At 46.5% G+C, this 7,957-nt stretch overlaps 1 protein-coding gene across 3 annotated transcripts in view; it reads right to left on the reverse strand.

Moving 5' to 3' along the window:
- The window catches only part of LOC113914562, a 177,234-nt gene extending 169,574 nt beyond the window's left edge, over nucleotides 1-7,660 (reverse strand). For all 3 annotated transcript variants that reach the window (XR_003517482.1, XR_004819403.1, XM_027579898.1), the window contains exon 1: nucleotides 7,528-7,660. The gene's annotated coding sequence lies outside the window, so the exon portion shown is untranslated. The remainder of the gene's footprint in view (nucleotides 1-7,527) is intronic.
- Between the last annotated feature and the right edge of the window lie 297 nt (nucleotides 7,661-7,957).

The raw sequence follows: 7,957 nt of genomic DNA on the forward strand, positions 1-7,957 counted from the left end.
GCAAAGGAAGAGAAACTCATTAACCTAGACTTGAAGTTATTCCAACCTAGTAACTCAGTCAAAACTATTTTGTTTTCTCTAAACCAAAGTCTTCGGGGAAGGAGAAAAGGATGGTGTGGGAAGCTGGGCTGAGCGCTGGGTTCTGGTGGTTTCCCTATACCCCCGTTCCACCAAAGTCCTCTGCCACTGATTCTGGTGCTCAAAACTAAGAACCAACAGGAGCCTCCAAAGCAGCATGTTCCTGGGAAACACCCACATTCTCTTCCGCAGTGTCTAGGATCTCCAACCACCCTACTTACTTTTCCACCCCTCCACTCCAAAGTTTGAGGCTTTACAAAAATGTAGGAGAGCACAGCAGGCCCCAACACTGAACTGCTAACTGAGTTGACCCTCATCTTTCCCTGGTGAGCTTCTGGGACCAAGCTCCCCCAGTCAAATACAGAACTGCTGCTATCTAAATCCATTTGCAGTCTGGATTTAAAAGTATTTTTTTCTCTAAAGTTTAATGAGCTCAATTTCACATCTTGATTTAGTGAGATGGCTTGTGATTTTCTATTATCAATTAAAACATAATCAAAACAGACTCAAAAGGCATCTCCAACCTGTGGGGAAGGAAGTTCCAAGCAGGGAGTGCTTAAAGAAGTTCATCAAGACCAGAGAGAGGTGGAAACAACACAAAAGTCCATATGCACATAAATGAATAGGCAACTGTGGTCTATCTATCCATACAACAGCATACTATCCCGGCCTTAAAAAGAAAGGAAATTCTGACCCATACCACAACATGGATGAACCTTGAAGACATTGGACTAAGTGAAGCAAGCTAGCCACAAAAGGACAAATACTGTGTGATTCCACTTATATGAGGTTCCTAGAGTAGTCAAATTCATAGAGAGAAAACAGAACGGTGATCACCAGGGGCTGGTGGGGAGTGAGGAATGCAGAGTTATTGTTTAGTGGGCATGGGGTTTCAGTTTGGGAAGATGAAAAAGTTCTGGAGATAGATGATGGTGAATGGTTGTACAACAATGTCAATGTACTTAAGGTCACTGAATTGTACACTTAAAAGTTAAAATGGTAAATTTTATGTGGGGTATATGATTTGATTTTTAAAAAATCACAGTAATAAGGGCACATTCTGCGTGGAGCACTGGGTGTTATGCACAAACAATGACTCATGGATCACATCAAAAACTAATGATGTAATGTATGGTGATTAACATAACAATAAAAATTATTTAAAAAATCACAGTAATGGCTTTCTGGTAAGGGAAGCCCTTGATTTAAGTGGAATTGCATCCTTCAATGTCACTTCAACAGCTTGTAGCAGACCTAGAGATAAGTCCATTTGGATGATCTGGTATTAAATGCACACATGATGTTTCAAAACCCAAGGACCTGTTCTAAAGGAAACAATGTCTAAAGGAGAGAGGTAGCAGAGCAGAGATAATGGAAAAGAGCTCCCACCTCCTCCAGGCCTTCTTCCTAAGAAAATTCAAATTTCCCCACAATTTCCCAACCCTTCAGGCACAAGTGTGAAAGCCTCACTCCTCGTCCTCTCAAGTTGATAATGCACTTTCCCTATGCTGTAAATCCAAGGCATGACGAAATAGGACCGAGAAGAACTGCTTGAAGAGATAGGCAAACGCAAACTGACCCGGGTTCCAGAACGCAGTGTCCTGGGAGCAAGGCTTCCTGCAAGATGTTTTCCTGTTATCACGTAGGACTGATGTTGCTAAAGGTCCAAGGCACTAGGCTTGCTCCTTACCTGAAGTCTGGGGAGGAGAGGGGATTTCTGTGGAAAACCTGGGAAATGCTGGAGGATACATTCTCTCTAAAGGCTCAGAGGAGTCCTATAAGACAGAAATTTGAGTTCTGCAGATCCTCACCCATTGATCATTTTTAAAATATGCCTAGCTCCTCCCCTCTTGACTTCTCTATTTTGTAAGTGGCATCCAATCTCAAATCTTTAGTCTTTTTTATTTCTCCTTTTGTCAACACATTCCATCAGTCATCAGACTATGAATTCAGCTCCAGCCATACCTCTTCCATCAACCTGTTTTTCCTTGTCCCCTGCCATCCTACTAGTTTATGTCCTGATGACGACCCCAGTAGCCTCCTCCCTGGTATTCGTATTTCTATTTTTTTCCCTCGTAACAGTCAGCATCAGAAGAATGTTCCAGATCACAGCGCTGAGCATGTCACAACTATGCCTAGAACCCTTCAGTGGCTCCCCATTACCTACTGGATAAAGAAGAGCAGACCCCTGAGTCTGGCATGTGAGATTGTTTGTGGTTCTCACTCCAACCTGCCCTCCTAGCCACATCTCCCACCACAGGGAACCTAACCCTATAGTCAAAGTCAACTATTTTCCATTCCCTGAATGGACCTCAAGGTTTCCCATCACATCCAGCACTCCCTCCCCACCAGCCTCATCCTCAATCAGTTTTGAAACCACTCCTCTTCTCCTTGTCTTTTTTTAAAAAACGATTTATTTACTTATTTAAGTGGGGGGTGGAGGGGGCACTCGAGAGCAGGGAGAGGAGCAGAGGGAGAGAGAGAATCTCAAACAAACAGCCGTGTGAGCACAGAGCCTGACTCGGGGCTCAATCCCACAACCCTGAGATCATAACCTGAACTGAAACCAAGAGTCCTACGCTCAACTGACTGAGCTACCCAGACACCCCTCTCCTTGTCTTTAGCCATCTTTGAAGTCTGGCTCAAATGCTGGGACTTTGTGAAATCATTGATCTTTTCTTTGAATTCTCCCAAACACTTCGATAGTAGGAATCTCATAGTTCAGCTTGGTTTAGTGTCCTAAGTTTCAAAATAGTCAATAGTACAGTTTTGACCCTTAACCAACACAGGGGTTAGGGTTACTGACCCTTGAACTGTGGAAAATCCAAGTAAGCTGTAATAGTCTATGAACACGTGTTTGGTACGGTATATGTATTACATACTGTATTCTTACATTACAACAAGCTAGAGAAAATGTTATTAAGAAAATCACAAGGAGGGGCATGCCTGGGTGGCGCAGTCCGTTGAGCATCCACCTCTTGGTTTCAGCTCAGGTCATAATCTCAGTGTAGTGGGATCAAACCCAGGGCCAGGCTCTGCACTCAACGCAGAATCTGCTTGGGGTTCTCTCTCCCTCTGCCCCTCCCCGCCATCACTTGAGAGCATGCGTGCACTCTCTTGCTCAAATAAATAAACCTTTAAAAGAAATCTTAAGGAACAGAAAATACATTTACAGTACTGTATTTATCAAAAAATATCCACATTTAAGTGAACCCACACAGTTCAAACCTGTATAGTTGAAAAGTCAACTATATAATAAAGTATCCCACACTGGAGGACTACAAACAAATTTGAATATAAGACTGTGCTATCATCTCTTAGTTTCCCCAAATGCCTAACATGATGCTTTTATACATAAAAGCATTTAATAAATGTCTGTTGAATAACATTTAACACACACCATCAAATTCCTAAACCTAAATTATATCCTCACGCCAGTGATAGTATTCTTTTTTCTTTCTTGCATCACAGATGTTTTTTCTAATGAAATCTTAGATGGAATCCCAGTATGTGTTTTATAGGAAGATTTTATATGTGTTCTATATACAGAGTAAAGCACATGTAAGTGGCATCTCATTTTATATACATTTATTTTAAATTAAAATTTACAGCATTTCTTATTATTAAGTGAACTATGAGAATAGGAGGCTGTTTCAGTGAATATAAAATTTGAAGCAGAGGGTTAGGAATGGTGATTTGCACTCAGCCATTTCTATATCCAGCTTATTTCTGTGTTTTGATTGGTTTCACATGATTCAGAAAATCCTGATTCACACAACTAAGCCACAGTGTGCAATTTTATGTGAGTGCACATTGGCAGGGTAACGAATTCCATTTTTTTAAAGCTCAGATACGACCTGCTATATCTGTGACACATTAAGAAAGCCATACACAGCAATTAAGAACCCAGAGTCAGATTTAAATCCTGGCTCTCCTCTGTTTAACAATGCAGACCTTAAGCAAGTTATTCAGCCTGTTTCTGCATGTGAAAACTGGAAATGATAATAGTTCTCCCCTCATAAGAAGTCCTTCTTGTACAAGAACAAGATAGGCTGCACAAATTAATGCCTCAATAGTCTTCAGTGTGTTAAAAGGCTGTACAGGATACACTGAGGTGTGCACAGTTTTCATGTTTTATTATATACTGAACCGTTATTAAAACATTTATATGTGTAAATGTTTAAACTGCATAAAGAATAGCAGCATAATGAAACCCATGATCCCAATTGGCAATTACTGTTGAAATCCCTAGTGTGCCCCTCCCTGACCCCGTTCCCTGTCCTCCCCCCGTGAGGACTGTTACTTTTGCCGTACTTTTTTTTTTTAAAGATTTTATTTATTTATTTGACAGAGAGAGACAGCGAGAGAGGGAACACAAGCAGGGGGAGTGGGAGAGGGAGAAGCAGGCTTCCCGCGGAGCAGGGAGCCCAATGCGGGACTCGATCCCAGGACCCTGGGACCATGACCTGAGCCAAAGGCAGACGCTGAACGACTGAGCCACCCAGGCGCCCCTGCCGTACTTTATTTTTAATTTTTGTTTAGCACTTACCCTACTACTACATAGTAGGGTAAGTTCAAAGTGCTTTCCAAAACATCCACATCTCCCCCTCCCCACAACCCCACGAAGTGGAGAGCATTATTGTCTGCATCCTACAGATGCAGAGCGTGGGGCACAGGGAACTATATAATAGCAGGCTCACAGTTTGTACACGGAGCTGCCAGGATTTGAACCCAGGCAGTAGGCCTCCAGAGTCTCTGTTCTCCGACACACCCAGGCTGGACACAGTGTGAAGGGCACTCTCACACTCCCTACGTGACTGAACACAGACTTAACAGCCACCATGTGCCAGGCACCCTGCTGGGCACTGCAGAGCTTAAGGAAAAGCTTCTTCCTTACTGGCACCTGACAGTTCCCAGAACATTGGTTCCTCCCACAGGTGCTGACTCCAGCTCTCTTACAGGCCCAGGCAGTCTATAAGGGCCTGGAGGGGCTGTGTGTGGCCTTGAGGAAAAGGCAAGCAGGCCCAGCCACTTCACCTTGGTGTTGGCCAGGGTGGTTCTCTACAACAATCAATCCCCAAGGAACCACGGGGAAATTCCAAACTTTCTGCCCCCACTCCCAGCCTCTTCCTCATCAAGGCTTCCTCTGAGAAGTGAACCACGTAGGGCTGCGCAGGAATCTGCAGCCTTTGCCAGCAAGCAGGCCAGTTGCAGCCTCATGGCCCAGCCCACAAGGAAAAGACCTCAACTTTGCGCATGTCACTCCCCTAATTATTCCCTGTGCCTGGAGTCCAACAATAACAGAGCGTTTTTTCACAAGCAGCTCCCACCACGAACCTTGCAGCCTCATGCATGCAGCCGAGCACTAAGAAGTGCTAAAGGGTCAGGGGGTTTGTGTGGCCAGCAGTCCCAGGCCTCTGGGGGAGAATCCCGGCCACTTTCTAGTACAAAATCTGGCCCCAGAAAAACTGCCTGAGGCCTCAGCTGCCTCCAGGGCCTACTTCCTGGGGCTGGACTGGGTCACTGTGGGTGGGGCCCTAAAGAAGGGCCAGCAGATCAGAAAGCAGCGGCTCCCAAGCCACTAAGGGAAAGAAGCAAGGGGTGGGGGACAGGAGACTAAAGAAAGATATCTCCGGGGCGCCTGGGTGGCTGAGTCGTTAAGTGTCTGCCTTCGGGTCGTGATCCCAAGGTCCTGGGATCGAGCCCCTGCATCGGGCTCCCTGCTCCGCGGGAAGCCTGCTTCTCCCTCTCCCACTCCCCCTGCTTCTGTTCCCTCTCTCGCTGTGTCTCTCTCTGTCAAATAAATAAATAAAAGCTTTAAAAAAAAGAAAGAAAGAAAGAAAGAAAGATGTTTCCTCCAGGGTCACATTCACCAACTGCTCCCAAGACTATGTCAAAGATTGGTTTTTTAGTAAATTTATTTACTAAATACCAGTCCTGCAGATACTGGGATTGGGAGGTACAGTTCTGGGATATAACAGCAAGTAAAACCGCAAAGTCCCCTACATTATTGAGGTGGGGGGAGGCAGCAATAATCAAATTAATAATTCCAGATCGTGATTAGTGCTTTGAAGAAAATAAAATATCATTGTCCCATGGGGGTGGACAGGGGAATGAATATGAGCTAAGCTCTAAATAAGGAGGAGCTAGCAAAGCAAAGGCAAGGGAAAAGCATTCCAGACAGAAAGAACAGAAGTGCAAGACCCCGAAGCCTCTGATTAAATGCTGATTAGGGGTTTAAAAAAACGTTTGATGAAAAACCAGTGCTCTCAAAATTGTACTACATGGTAGAGTTATTTCCTTAAAAGCATAAAGATCAAAGTGCTATGTTGGAAAGAAATTTGTCCTTGGCTTTAAGTGAAGATGCAAAAAGAATGTCTGTGAATATATATTTACATTTATATGTCTCACAAGGATCTTTTTAAAAAGCCTTTCATGTCCTTTATCCTTTAAACTTTTGTAATATAGGTTGAAAGCACGATACAATCTTTAACTTCCAGCTCCTCATGCACTGAAAAGATCTTTCTCCTAGAACTAATGAAGACATCCGTTCTGTCCGGATGTAATTTACCTCCCTTGTTCCAGAATTGGAAATAAGAATGCCATGTACCTCTAACTGCAACTATGTAAAAAAAAAAAATTCGTGGGCACATGGACTAAGGCGATGGGAGAATAGGAAGGGGTGGCGGTTGTTTTTCAATATTCCTCTGTTGTTATTAAAACTGGGAAGAAAAGAATACATTGTGCATAACCGTGCAATTTTCTTGTCTTCAATCTTAATAAATGTGTTTTTAACTGCTGTTTCTATCCCAGTTCCACCATCACCGCCACCTCCAACCTCTCCCGGCTACAGGCTACAAATAAGTTGGAAAGTGCACGAGGTCTTCACAAACCCTGGTACAGTGAGTGCGTCGGCTCACGTACAATCCATGTGCACCCTTCTTTCTCTCTGTGGACGAAATTTCTTGGGGATCCTTCGGGATCCCCTCCACATTTCGCCCCAGGCGCTTATTAAAACCAGGTGTGCGGGAAGCGGGCGTTTTGCACAGAAAAAGGCTTCGCCTGGCCCAAAGCTCCCCCTTCCGGTGTGTTTTCTAGAAGGGAGTCGTGAGCTGAGCAAAGAGAAAGCTGGCAACTCGTCCGGGGCCGGGCAAACGGGGTGTACTTATCAAGACAGCCCCGCGGCCCGGCTGCGCCAGGGCGAAGTGTGCAAGGGCAGAAATTAAAGCCGGGGCGTAGAGAGCCGGGGACGAGGGACACTGCGCCTCCGCCCCCCAGGAGTGTGGTCCGCGCGCGGGTGAAGCCCCAGAGCCGCAGCTCGCCGCGCCGCGCCGCGGTAGCGAAGGAGCGGAAGGGCAGCCGCAGGGCCGCCGCGGATCGGCGCTGGAAAGCGGGGCGCGCGGAGGAGGCGGCAGAGCCCCCGACCCGCCGGGGTCGCGCGGCACTTACCGTCGGCGGCCGGTGGCGCTCACGTCTCCAGGGGCCCAGCGGGGACAGGGGCGCGTGACAAGCGGCGGGGCGGCGCGCTGCGAGCTGGGGTCGCGGGGCTCGGGGCAGCGCGGTGCAGGGTGACTGTGGGCCTCTCAACCCGCGACCTTTGACCCGCGGTCAGGCCTGGGCAAGCGAAGACCGCGCCCCCTCTCGAGCGCGCAGGGAAACTGGTGAGGGAGCTGGGAGAGCTTCGCCCCGCTCCGCCTGAACCCCAACTCCAAGCCCAGCCTCTGGGGTGAAGGCGTTGGCTACTTGTGGGGGTCAGAGGTTTGAGTGTGGGCTCTTTCATCAGACTCTGTAGTTGTTCAGAGCAGAGACCACGGGACTAGAAGAAAGAGGGGCATTATTGGGTTACAAACAGCTAAGGGGCAGAGAAGAGGGAACCCCA

This window comes from Zalophus californianus, chromosome 11, assembly GCF_009762305.2.
Source record: "Zalophus californianus isolate mZalCal1 chromosome 11, mZalCal1.pri.v2, whole genome shotgun sequence".
Taxonomy (NCBI): domain Eukaryota; kingdom Metazoa; phylum Chordata; class Mammalia; order Carnivora; family Otariidae; genus Zalophus; species Zalophus californianus.